This window comes from Beta vulgaris, chromosome 3, assembly GCF_026745355.1.
Source record: "Beta vulgaris subsp. vulgaris cultivar EL10 chromosome 3, EL10.2, whole genome shotgun sequence".
In the NCBI taxonomy this organism is placed as follows: domain Eukaryota; kingdom Viridiplantae; phylum Streptophyta; class Magnoliopsida; order Caryophyllales; family Amaranthaceae; genus Beta; species Beta vulgaris.
In genome coordinates this window covers 29,954,087-29,968,586 of record NC_079204.1, presented here as the reverse complement: position 1 = coordinate 29,968,586, position 14,500 = coordinate 29,954,087, and the positions used below count along the sequence as shown (strand labels likewise).

Genomic DNA, 14,500 nt, shown 5'->3' with positions numbered 1-14,500 from the left:
TGGAAAATGCTGGTAATTTCTCCAAAATATGCTTAGTGCCTTGGGTAATACTCGTGATATGAAGGTATTCAACATTTCCTTCACTTATTGTCTCAATATGATATCCATTATGGCGAATATTTTTAAATCTCAATAAATTTCTTTGAGATTTGGGAGAGTATAATGCATCAATGATTTCAAATGTTGTTCCCATAGGCAATAATATATTTTCTCTTTCGGAGCCTTCAATTATCTTTGTACTACCTGATATAGTACTCACACTAGTGTTTTTCATTGTCAAATAAGATAAACATCTCTTGCTTTTTAGTATGGTATGAGTAGTTGCACTGTTTGCTAGGCATAAATCTTCACCATCCATTGCTAACTGAACTTGATGGGTATATATTCATATTCTTCAAATAAATGAAATAACAATAATATATAAGAATAACTAAATAACCAAAATTTAACAATGTCATATAAAATCATAGTACTAATAAATAAAATCTAAAATAAAATAACATAATCCAAACAAAAGTACATAGTAATAACTTAATAAACGAAAACAAAGTTTTATTCTTTAAATGACCATAATCAAATCTAAGGATTAGTTAGTCCCTTCAGGGGTGGTGAAGAAATCAACAACTTCCAGGTGAGTTGTATTGCCACAATCAAAATCACCTTCGCCATCTTAGTTCACAAGATTTGTTTCTATTTTCTTTCCCTTTTGCTTCAATGATTATTGATAGAGGTCAACCAAGTGTTTTGGTGTACGACACGTACGAGACCAATGACCTTTTCCTCCACATAGGTAACATACATTGATCACGTTCTCATTTTTATCTTTCTCTTGTTTGTTATCATCTTTATTGTCCCTCTTTTGGTGGGAATATGAATTCTTGAAAGAACCACCTCGGCCTCGACCTCGACCTCGACCATATCCATATCCACGTCCTCAACCACTATTGTTGGCATGATATTTTTCTTTCCCATTATGGGATGCCGCATTCGCTTCAGGGAATGGAGCAGAAGCAGTTAGACGTGATTCATGATTTTTCATCAGTAGCTCGTTATTTTGCTCAGCCACGAGGAGACAAGATATAAGTTCAGAATATTTCTTAAATTTCTTTTCACGGTATTGTATCTGTAGGACAACATTATTCGCATGAAAGGTAGTGTATTTTTTCTCTAGCATTTCTGCATCAATGATTTTGTTTTCACATAATTTCAACTGTCAAGTAATTCTGAACATAGCTGAGTTATATTCACTTACAGACCTAAAGTCTTGTAGTCTTAAATGTAACCAGTCATAACGAGCTTTGGGTACTATTACAGTTTTCTGGTGGTCATACCTTTCCTTTAGATTACTCCAATGGACTTGTGGATCTTTCACAGTCAAGTACTCAATCTTAAGACCCCTCATGGAGGTGGTGGTGAAGAAATATCATAGCCTTAGCTTTGTTTTGACTTGTTGCTTTATTTCCTCCTTTGATTGTATCACCAAGGTCCTTTGCATCAAGGTGAATTTCAGCACCTAACACCCAAGATAAATAGTTCTTTCCAGTAATATCAAGAGCCGCAAATTCAAGTTTTGTAAGGTTCGACATAGTACACAATATACAAGTGAATATTGCGAAATTAGGACTTCATATCAAATTGTAATTCAATATTGTAGTTTAAGAAATTCATATAGTAGGGAATGTAAGAATATAAAATTACTTTGTGTAATCCTATAACTACAGAGGTAACATATAAGTGTTATGTGATGTGGACTGCATTGCCTATTTGAAGATTCTAGTAAGCAGAATATGCAGAGATAGTGTAGTGTATCAGATAGTTAGGCATCCGTTTAATTAGAATAATTATGGGGGTACGGTAAAACAATTAATTGGTTAAGAACATCAAAGAGAGATGAATATGAATAATAATTATACAAAAGAAAAGGAAAACTATTCACTAGTTACTCATGTTGTTGAAAGCAATTTTAGGAAGAACAACTAAAACTTCGAAAGGTAAAACCAAATAATACATAACAGCAACTCCAAAAATCCAGACCAATTACGCATACGAATAGAAATAAAACTGACAAATATGAAATCAAAAGACAAAATCATAAACTAATATGAAAAAAAAATGAAACAGGGAGGAAGCAAAGAGACAGAGAGTAGCGATGGACTACGGCTGACGTTTGGCTTTCGACGGGCCCAATGACAGATGATTTCCTTGGTTTCTTATTTGCTCAGTCGGCTAAGGTTTGGTGTTGATAGCGTGTTGTAAATACACAGAAGAGAGGAGAGAGAATAGTGTTGTCTATCTTCTTCCATATAGTTCCATATATATATATATATATATATATATATATATATATATATTATAATATATATATATATATAGGGTTGGGTTCTAGTGAGAACCTCTTTAAGGTAGAACCACCTTATGGTGAGAACTCTCCCATACTATATGAGAAAGCCCAAAATACTTTCCTTAGAAAAAAAAGCCCGAAAATACTGCAAATTCAGCAACAAAGTGAACGCTCATTTTTCTCTTCTCCCTCATGCAATTCTCATCCTCGCGATTCCTTCGATCTTCCAAGAACACCAAATTCAATTCAAAATTCCACGAACATATAACAAGAAATCAAGGATTTTTCATGAAATTGGCGAACAAATTCTGAATTTTTTGTCGGTAACGCAACTTCTCTGCTTGGTTGCGTAAGAAATTTCAAAACTTTGTGTTTAAATTGTAGATTGTGAATTTCTTTATTTGTTGCTGAATTTATCTTCAAATACTTCAATTTGTTTCTGAACTTGATGTTAAATTGTCGAATTCTCGGATTATTGAATCGGATTATTGAACTGAGTTAAACCTAAAGGTACCTTCAAATACTTCAATGTATTGTGTAAGGTTCCTAATCTACAAAACTTGCAATATTTAGTATTCATAGTAGTCCATTTATTGATTTAGTGAAGACTTGAACTTCTTATTCTTGTATTTAGAACTTTTACTTTTCCACTCATTACTGTTCAAGAAAATATTGTTTGTCTTCCATGTGTTTGTTCATGTTTTCCCAAACAAATTATGTGGCTGAGTGGCTCTATTATTGCGAACATGCACTTTCAACAGTACACTAGACTGATTTGGGTTTCATGCTAAATTTGTGTTGAAATTAAGAGACTCTTGGGCTGTTTTTGTGAAACTGGTTAGTGAGTGAGTTAAGAGTTACCTTATGTAGTTATCTACACTTCATAACAGAGGGTGTTTGATGCTTTTTTAAGGGTGTGCGATAGCGTGTCGTGGAGATAGATAAGCTAAGAACTACGAGTTTCTGGTATGCTTTTTTAATCTTGACGGTACATTTTAGGGATGGCCATCATCCCTTGCCATGTACCTCTGTTGTGCCTTAAATCAAACTGAGCAAATCATCTACTTCTTGTATATTGCTCTCTTCAGTTTTATATCCCTTGATCCTGTAAATGTGGAAAAATGCACTATATTTATGCTTTGAGATTTTTTTTGGCTGTTCTTTATAGATGCCTTCTTTTCATCCTCTGTAAAAGTTACTAATCTATAATTCTTTAACTATAGACCAAACATTTTGTAATTCTTTAAATATATGCAGGATATTACCTTTATAGATAACCTTTTTTTTTGTATGTGCAGGATCCATTTGGAAGTAGATGGCATGAGTGAAACACTTTATGAGTTGATGGCTTCTCTAGACCACAACAACGCTGTTAAAGAAGATGTTCTTATAGCACTCTTGCAGCATTAAATTTGGTTGTCATAGTCAAGATATAACTATGAACATTCTATTTTTATTAGTCTATATTAATCACATAATGGCTTGTTTTTGCTTGCTGCTATCTTAGTTTATATACTCGTATTTTATTGTGTGCTATGTACTAGTTTTATATTTGAGGCGAGTTATTTTCTCGTGTTATCTACTTAAATCTGCAAGAAGTCAATTGCAATTATAGTTTTATATTTTGGGTGGACATTCAACTTTGTAATAAGTGTTTTTTGTTAATGAAGTTTTATATAGTAAAATGAGTTTAAGTTACTAAATGGTTCTGTATTTGTTAGTGTGCCACCAACCATGTTAAAGTAAGGTATAGGCGATACCTTAAATTTAGTATAGGTATCTAAAATCATAAATTTAGATTAACGACCAATTTGAGAGTGGAAATGATAGATAGATTAAGTATCGTATTTTAAGATTTATTCTCTTCCTTGAATACTTCTCATGTTGTATTCATATAATAGCTAACAAGATTTTAGCTCTACCACAAAATAAAAATATCTTTAGTAATTGGTCATATCTGGGCTTCGGCCCAACCGGATGCATGAGTCTACATTTCATAATGGAGAGTCAATGGAAACATAAGAAATGAGCTTCTCCTAGTCTGCCTATGCATGAAGCAAAGCCAAGTAACAATTAACAAATGCCATATACGAGTCAATTGGAGTTTGGTTCACAGGTTAGATGTTAAATTGAAGTATTTAAGTATATTGGGCTAGTGTTGAGTCGATCATTGAAGCAAAGTGAGCTAGAGAAATCTGGGCCTATATCAAGATCCATGTATTCTTCATCAAGCCTTATCCATGTACTTCTCATATAGCGTAGAGGTACTTCTCGTATATCCTAGAGGTACTTCTCGTGAAGGTTAGAAGTATTTCTTGTATATCTTTAGAAAAATAATAAAAATAATAAAAATAAAGTAAAAATAATTTCAATTTTTAAAAAACTTTTCTAGGGGATACCATCACTTGTCATATACATTAGAGGTACTTTCGTATAAAGTAGAGGTACTTCTCGTATACATAACAGGTACTTCTCCTCTAGAGTAGAGGTACTTCTTGCATAGCATAAGGGTACTTCTTATATAGCATAGGGATACTTCTTATATGCATAGGGGTACTTCTTGTATAGCCTAAGGTACTTCTCGTATAGCCTAGAGCTACTTCTCGTATAACGTAGAGGTACTTCTCGTATACATTAGAGGTACTTCTCCTTTAGAGTAGATGTACTTCTTGTATACCTTAGAGGTACTTCTCGTATAGCCTAGAGGTACTTCTTGTATAGCGTAGAGGTACTTCTCGTATAAGCTAGAGGTATTTCTCGTATATCTTTAGAAAAATAATAAAAATAAAAATACTTACAATTTTTAACAAAATTTTCTAAGGGACACCATCACTTGTCGTATACATTAGAAGTACTTCTCCTTTAGAGTAGAGGTACTTCTTGTATAGCATAGGGGTACTTCTCGTAGAACCTAAAGGTACTTCTCGTATACATTAGAGGTACTTCTCCTTTAGAGTAGAGGTACTTCTCCTTTAGAGTAGAGGTACTTCTCGTATAGCCTAGAGGTACTTCTCATATAGCTTAGGGGTACTTCTCGTATAGCCTAGAGGTACTTCTCGTGAAGGCTAGAAGTATTTCTCGTATATCTTTAGAAAAAAAATAAACATAAAGATACTTTCAATTTTTAACGAAATTTTATAGGGGACACCATCACTTGTCGTATACATTAGAGGTACTTCTCCTTTAGAGTAGAGGTACTTCTCGTATAACATAGAGGTACTTCTTGTATAACGTAGAGGTACTTCTCGTATAGGCTAGAGGTACTTCTCCTCTAGAGTAGATGTACTTCTTGTATACCTTAGAGGTACTTCTCGTATAGCCTAGAGGTACTTCTCGTATAGCCTAGAGGTACTTCTCGTATAGCCTAGAGGCACTTCTCGTATAACGTAGAGGTACTTCTCATATACATTAGAGGTACTTCTCGTCTAGAGTAGAGGTACTTCTTGTATAGCATAGGGGTACTTCTTGTATACCTTAAAGGTACTTCTCATATAGCCTAGAGATACCTCTCATATAGCTTAGAGGTACTTCTTGTATAACGTAGAGGTACTTCTCGTATACATTAGAGGTACTTGTCCTTTAGAGTAGATGTACTTCTTGTATACCTTAGAGGTACCTCTCCTATAGCCTAGAGGTACTTCTCGTATAGCGTAGAGGTACTTCTCGTATAGCCTAGAGGTACTTCTCGTCAAGGCTAGAGGTATTTCTCGTATATCTTTAGAAAAATAATAAAAATAAAAATACTTACAATTTTTAACAAAATTTTTTAGGGGACACCATCACTTGTCGTATACATTAGAAGTACTTCTCCTTTAGAGTAAAGGTACTTCTCGTATAACATAGAGGTACTTCTCGTAGAACCTAGAGGTACTTCTCGTATACATTAAAGGTACTTCTCCTTTAGAGTAGAGATACTTCTTGTATACCTTAGAGGTACTGCTCGTATAGCCTAGAGGTACTTCTCTTATAGCGTAGAGGTACTTCTCGTATAGCCTAGAGGTACTTCTCGTGAAGGCTAGAGGTTTTTCTCGTATATCTTTAGAAAAATAATAAAAATAATAAAAATAACAATACTTTCAATTTTTAACAAAATTTTATAAGGGACACCATCACTTGTCGTATACATTAGAGGTACTTCTCCTTTAGAGTAGAGGTACTTCTCGTATAACATAGAGGTACTTCTCGTATAGCCTAGAGGTACTTCTTGTATAGCCTAGAGGTATTTCTCCTCTAGAGTAGAAGTACTTCTTGTATAGCATAGAGGTACTTCTTAGATAGCCTAAAGGTACTTCTCGTATAGCCTAGAGGTACTTCTCGTATAACGTAGAGGTACTTCTCGTATACATTAAAGGTATTTCTTCTGTAGAGTAGAGGTACTTCTTGTATAACATAGGGGTACATCTTTTGTACCTTATAGGTACTTCTCATATAGCCTAGAGGTACTTCTCATATAGCTTAGACGTACTTCTCGTATAGCCTAGAGGTACTTCTCGTGAAGGCTAGAAGCATTTCTCGTATATCTTTAGAAAAATAATAAAAATAAAATTACTTTCAATTTTTAAGAAAATTTTCTAGGGGACACCATCACTTGTCGTATACATTAGAGGTACTTCTCCTTTAGAGTAGAGGTACTTCTCGTATAACGTAGAGGTACTTCTCGTATACATTAGAGGTACTTCTCGTAAAGGCTAGAGTTATTTCTTGTATATGTTTAGAAAAATAATAAAAATTTTCTAAGGGACACCATAACTTGTCGTATATATTAGAGGTACTTCTCGTACAGCCTAGAGGTATTATGATATGACTAAAGAATTAAAAATACAGAAACGACAGCCACGAATATTCATCACATTTTGTATTGCTTCAAATGAATTGTGACTATAGGTAAAAAGGGCCTCTAGCATAAAGACTACGCTGCAGCAGCCTTTCTTTGTAAAAACAAAATTAATTGTACCCAATTTTTGACAAAAGACATAAGAGAAGGAAGTGGACCACTCTTCTGCAAAAACAGGAAGAAAACGAAGAAATACTTGTATGCAATATGGAAAGAAAAGGAAACTCAAATTATGCATAAACTTCCTATCTATTGTCAATAAAAATGTTAAGAGATCCAGCTGGTACTCAAAGAAAAAACATAAAAAGAATCCTTGCTTCCTTCGGTCAAATTGGAGAAAGCTTAAACAATGAAGAAAAGCAGAAGTCTAACTGAGGGAGTTTGGTAAGCCAGTCTATGCACTTGCTGTTCTCTTCACAAACCCTGCCACAGCCCACAGGTGGCAACCTCACAAAAACTACAAGCCTCATGGGTAACAGCTATATAGGGTAGATTCTCACCACAAATTTGTGAAAAAAAACATTGAATAATGGTATTTAGAGCTAAACCAGTATTCAGTTAGATATTAGATACAACTATACAAGTAGGTTTCAGAGACTGCACACACAGTGCAGACAAAGATGGCAACCTACTGCACAATATATAAGCAAACCACAAGAAGGTTCTTAATCAGTCCGAAGCTTCTCATAAGTTCTTTGCTACAAAGCTGAAAGTTCAAGATAATGTGCTGAAACCCAACCAGCAGATTTCTATAAACAAGTACATCAGTCCGAAGCATTCAGAAAGACCCTTTCTTCGCTCCATTATCACATCACAGTTCACTGAAACCAGAAAATCCAATAAAAAGAGCAATTCAGTTATAAGTTGAAATAAAGAAGTACCACCTAGCGACTTCTATCCTAAACATGCAGCCTCAAGCAAACTTCAATCTCAAAGGAACAATCGATAGAAATGCTTATAAAAGCAAGGCTCGCGCAATTGGCAGAAACAAATGAAGTTTCAGCTTTGTAGAGCTACTGAGCTACAATGAGGGTACAGCAATAAGGCATGCTGTCGTTTTTTTTTTCTAAGTAGCATCATAGCTCCTTATCAAGTAGATAATAGTCAGCTAACAAGTTGTTGGCATTGGCACATGCAATATTCGAAATATCATAAGATGAGTGACACTAAAAACACAAATATGCTTTCATAACTTGAATAACCAAATCAATGCTTCTCTGCCTAATGTTTTTGACAGAATTCAGGAATTTCATGAAAAAGAAAAAGAAAAAAGAGCATAATACTACAATCTGCACTAGTTTAATGGAAAAATTCAAAGTACTAGCTATTAATTACTTCACTAAACCACTGCCTCCATTTACAAGATTAAAACAAGAAGTACAAAATGATTGAAGTAGAAAAAAATTTAAGTACCTGAAAAATTAGTAAACAAAATTCACATTACATTTCACCAACATCACACAACACTTGTGAGTTGTGACTAAGTGTAGTGATTCTAATAATAAGTTGCTGGTCAAAAAAAGAAGGGTGAATCTTAATGAAGCAACATATATTTCTACTAAAACAGCAAACACCCACCACACTAATCAACACATGCACACATTGCCCTTTAGTAGTAATCCATCTAAATTGCCAATTATAACTTGTCAAACACATGGATAGGATTTGAACCACCACTACTGAGTTTCATTTCGGTCAAGAAAAGAACAGCAAACGCCAATTAATTAAGGTATTGAAAGTGACAATATTGGGTTGATGGCCAAACTTAAACAGCTTGGCGAGAACAGAAAACCCGAAATCAACACGACCAGAGCGGCAGTAACAATTGGCACAGATGTTGAGGGAATAAAGATCGGGTGAGATGCCGGATAGCTGAAGCTGCCTAAAGAGAGAAATAACAGTGGAGAAAGGGGGTTGGGTTTCATCTTACACATTGCACTTAAAAGCTGATTGAAATCAATTATACTAGGAAGAGGACTCAAAGATATCATAGCATCAAACATAGAAAGGGGACGACTAATGTTGCAAAACCCTAATTTGCATTCATGTCTTACAGATTTTAGGAACAATTGAGGTTCCTCAACTTCAGAATCCTCTTTTGCGCAATAACTATAATTATCTCGAAATCGAAAGTATAGAAATTGAAAACGAGATAAAGGAAAGAAGGAGAGAAATGAAGAAGATTACCGCGACCATTGAAGTAAGCAGATGATGAATTTTGAGTAACAATGTTGGTGATTGAAGCAATTTTAATCCAAAAACTACTGAGTTATTGGCAAATGCCAATCAACAGAACAGCAAAAAAACATGCGAAAATCATGCAAAAGTAACACAAGCAAACCCTAATTTAACTTTCCATACGATTAACATTTCAATTTACAATCTCTAACCTTAGATCTCCAGAAAACAACAACAAATGCACAAGATCTAAAGAAAAAATCAAAGAAATTGAGAAGAAGATTACGTATTGCGAAGACCTTAACCGGAGAACGAAGAAGTTACTGCGATGTATTCCAATGAACTGCGAAATAGGAGAGAGAAAGTGCGAAATTAACCACAATAATCATCAAAAATCAACTAAGCGAACGAAAGTAGAAGAAATACGAAAACTTACTGTGAATTAGGAGAGAGAAAATGCGAAATAGGAGAGAGAAAGTGCGAAATAGGAGAGAGAAAGAGAAATGACAAAAATGGAAAGAAGCTGCACGACCCTAGATTGGAAATTTTTTGTGCGTACAAGTCGAGATGATCTAACGGTTGTGAGTTACTTCATCTCATTAATCTAACGGTTTATAAGGTGGTTCTCACCATAAGGTAGTTCTCACCATAAGGGTGGTTCTCATATGAACCCAATTCTATATATATATATATATATATATATACATATACATACATATATATATATATATATATATACATACATATATATATATATATATATACATACCTATATATATATATATATATACATACCTATATATATATATATATATATATATATATATATATATATGATAAAAAATCCCCCCACCTATATATATATATTTATAAGTGAGTTCATATGAGAATGCATACTTACATGAGAAATGAGAATGATATTTACGCGTTATAACTCTTACGAATAAGTGATGTAACTCTAATGAAAAGTGATGTAACTCCACAAAAAAAAGTATATTAGAAACAAAAATTCCAAATTCAAACTTTTTTTTTGGCTCTAAATTTTTTTAGGTGGGTATAACTCTAATGAACAAGTGTTGTAACTCTAATCCAATCGTGTGGTTGAGATCCATTCTCATTTCTCATGTAAGAAGCATTCTCATGTGATCTTGTAACTCACTTATATATATATATATATATATATATATATATATAGGGGTGGGATCCGCTGAAAATAGCTCTATATCTGAAAACTGAAAACAAGGGTAACTTTTAACCCCTTTAGGGTAACTTTTAACACTTTTAGGGTAACTTTTGCCAATTTTGAGGTAACTTTATTATATTAAGGGTAGTTCTACATATTTCAAGGATAACTTTATTTATTATAAGAGTAACTATTACCACTTTTAAGGTAACTTTTACCATTTTTAGGGTAACTTTATTTATTATAAGAATAACTACTTTTTTTTTTGAATCTCCATAAACTGGCCTTAAAATGCACGAGTGAAATAACCAGCAGAGTCCATTAGTAAACCAGATATACAAATTTCGCTTACCAAAAATACAGTCAAATACACGAAGAACTGCTCTTCCCAACTAGTCCTAATACATATACATGAAAACAAAGATTCTTGGATGGTATTACTAGTCTTTCCATTAGGCGCCATAATATACTAATACTGAATACTGCAAAAACAATCCAGTCACCAAGTACAAGACACTAAAGACAGCAAATTCATTGAGCCGCTGCAGTGAGAAGCACCTTCAATATATCTGTTTCAGGATATCATTTATGTGGCTTCTTATAAGAATAACTATTACCACTTTTAGGGTAACTTTTACCATTTTTAGAGTAACTTTTGGTTAATTAACCTAAAACACATGAGCACCACCGTCCAAAACATACAACACCGTCGCGAAGTTGTCCAGATCCGACGATGAGGAGCAAACAAACCCTCAATTTTACACTACCAAGAACAATGGTAGGATCAACCGCAAGAGTAGTAGTAGATGTAGTCATTTTAAAATTTAGACTCAAGAAATACAGATTCAATCAACAATAGATTTCAGATGAAACCTCAAGAAAACTCGATCAATTTCAGAATAAAATCTCAATTGATTATACTTCCAGAAGAAGTAGAACAATAATTTCAGCAAATTCTTCAAATGAACTTCCAGATGAAGTAGAACAAGAATTTCAACAAATTCTTCAAGCACATTAACTTCCAAACAATATATATGAAATTAACTTCCAAAAAAAAATAGAGAAATAGCTTTTTCAAACAATATATAACGAAAATTTAGTAAATCTTGCAAAAATTCATATGAATATACGATATTCTCTTCTAGATCTAACAAAGAGTTCACAAAAAAATTTCGAACCACCAGATCTAGAGATTATAAGAATTAAAACTCAAAGAAAAAATATTGTAAGCGAAAATAAACTAAACGTAAAACCAAAAAACAATTAAAAGCTTACTGAAATTATAAATTGAGGATGAAAAATGCTGCAAACAAGAAGAAGATTCAGCTTAGAAGGGAGAAAAAGTAACATTCCAGAAGAGAAGGGAAGGAGACAAAAGAGAGGAGAGAGGAGAGAGGAAGTTTTTGGTAGAAAAAAAGCGCTTCAAACGACGTTCCAGAAGAGAAAGGAAGGAGAGAGAAGAGGGGAGAGAGGAGAGAGGAGAGTGGAGAGAAAAAGTTTATGGCAGTAAAAAAAATGGGTTTCAAATAAACCGCATGATGGTCAGATTAAATTAATTGATTTATGTCCGCATGATGAAAGATCGACGGCTGAGATTCATTGTTTTCAGTTTTCAGCCTAGAGATGGTTTTCACGAGATCTTGCATATATATATATATATATATATATATATATATATATATATATATGCAAGATCTCATGAGAATGCAACTTATATGAGAAATGAGAATGAATCCCAACCACACGATTGGTTTAAAGTTACAACACTTATTCATTAGAGTTATACCCCCTAAAAAAATTTGAACAAAAAAAAAAAAAAATTTTGAATAATTTTCTTTCTAATATTCTTTTTTGTGTTTTTGGAGTTACATCACTTTTTTATTAGAGTTATATCACTTATTCATAAGAGTTATATCACGTAAGATTCATTCTCATTTCTCATGTAAGTGTGCATTCTCACATGAACTCACTTCTATATATATATATATATATATATATATAATATATATATGTATATATATATATATATATATATATATATATATATATATATATATATATATATATATACCCTAGAATATTTCGGATATATTAATGGGATATAATGGGCATCCATATTATATTTCATAAGAAAAAACACTCCTCATAGACGAAAAATTATTACAGTCGGCCACTTCACAGTTCACACACATCCAAAACCACCCCTGAGATGCACACTTGAAACTATATGTCGACTACAGAGAAAGGCTTGGTAACCAACGGTTTGAGTCCAAAAAAGACTCAAACACCCAAAATAAAACACAATGGTACCATTATAACCTGACATTGGTATCAAATTGTTATCAGGACTGGTACCAAGGTATCAATATTTTCGGAAAATGGTACCATTATAACCTAGCACTGGTACCAAGCAAATGTCAGCCACACGCACGTGAAATCTTCCAACGCATAAAATGACCAAATTACCCCCGTTTGAGTCCCCTAAAAGACTCAAACGGTTGGTTGCCAAGACAAGCTCGTCGACTACATATGCGAAGCTTAGGTCGTATAAGTCATACCTAGCAAGTAGCAAGGCTTCAGTATCCCAAGAAATATACGCCCCAAAAGCAGAGCCTCTCAAAGGACAATACTAAAGGCTGCCCTGAAGATTTGAGAAAGATATGATATCTAGGCCACTATACTGACAGTAAGGACAACGCACGCAAGTTTTACCTACTGCAGATAGATTGCAAATGGGAGGCAGAAATTTGCATTTACTCCTCACCATTATTAACAAAGTTGGCTTAGTGTCTAACAACGAAATCTTGCAATTAAAAAATAGAGAAGTATAAACTTATGAAGAAAATTGCATGCCAATATTCATAGTAATGCTATTTCATTTTCAAGTAATCATTTTTTTTCTAAAAATATCATTATCATCCATTTCCACTTCGGAAAATATATTGACTGTTACTGAAGATTAATAAAAGAAAATGCCATATTTTGTGATGAGATTTTATACAACGGGTATTTATATAAGAATTTATGTACAAATTTATATTAAATTACATTATTATTACCACCATCTATGACCATTAACCAAACGGTGTTATGTCTCTAAAATTTACCATATAGCCTTAAATTGTCAACATTTTTTTTAACATTAACTCTTAATTCGTTACTACCCGTACCCTAATTGACTCGTCTTTGACTCATTTACCAAGATACATCACCATGAAGCACCATTAATGACTAAATTAAAAGAAAAAAAAGAGTTATGGAGGAAGAGCAACTTTTTTTTTCAAGAAGAAGAAACAGGCATCAAAATATTGGAGGAAGAGATAAAAGGGTCATGTTTGATACATTGGACAATTAAGATTAGGTCATACTACCTCTGTTTTTATTTAGTTGCAACGTTTTGACTTTCACGCTTGCCAATGCACAATTTTAAATCGTTTTATCTCTAATTGTATGTAAGTAAAAATTATAAAAATTTGATATTATGAAAGCTTACATCGAAACGAATCAAACAAGACCCACATGACTATATTTTGTTTAACATATAAATCAATAAATGTGGTCAAATAAGAGAACATGAATAGTGCAATTTGTCAAACATTGCAACTAAAAGAGAACGGAGGTAGTATAAAGGTCAACTAGGATTTTATTAAAATAATTGGGAGCTAATGACTAAAGCAGTTGATGACCGTAGTTATTAAGGTCTTATGGTGAATTTTAAAGAAATGAGGGCCTATAGTTATTAAGGGCCTATGTGGATTTTGAAAAGTTGAAAGATATATCGTGAATAACAAAATTACTCATAAGTATATGATTAAAAATCCGTTGTTAAAATGACATTGGGTCTCAAATTCGATCCAGACATAGTTGGACCGAACTTAATTTAAAGGTGTATATTATTATTATCTATAGATGGTTTGAGCCCATATTTTTAGAAATGTGGTTTTGGGTTTCGGTCTTACTGAAC

At 33.3% G+C, this 14,500-nt stretch overlaps 2 long non-coding RNA genes across 2 annotated transcripts; both read right to left on the bottom strand.

The window, feature by feature from the left end:
• Positions 1 to 435: 435 nt before the first annotated feature.
• LOC125494040 (uncharacterized) lies at positions 436 to 12,218 on the bottom strand. The gene is made up of 2 exons (XR_007270431.2): positions 11,812 to 12,218; positions 436 to 1,513 (listed from the first exon to the last, which is right to left on the bottom strand). It is a non-coding gene; the product is annotated as an uncharacterized LOC125494040 (long non-coding RNA).
• LOC125494039 (uncharacterized) lies at positions 7,406 to 9,950 on the bottom strand. The gene is made up of 3 exons (XR_007270428.1): positions 9,790 to 9,950; positions 9,640 to 9,696; positions 7,406 to 7,996 (listed from the first exon to the last, which is right to left on the bottom strand). It is a non-coding gene; the product is annotated as an uncharacterized LOC125494039 (long non-coding RNA).
• Positions 12,219 to 14,500: the final 2,282 nt, after the last annotated feature.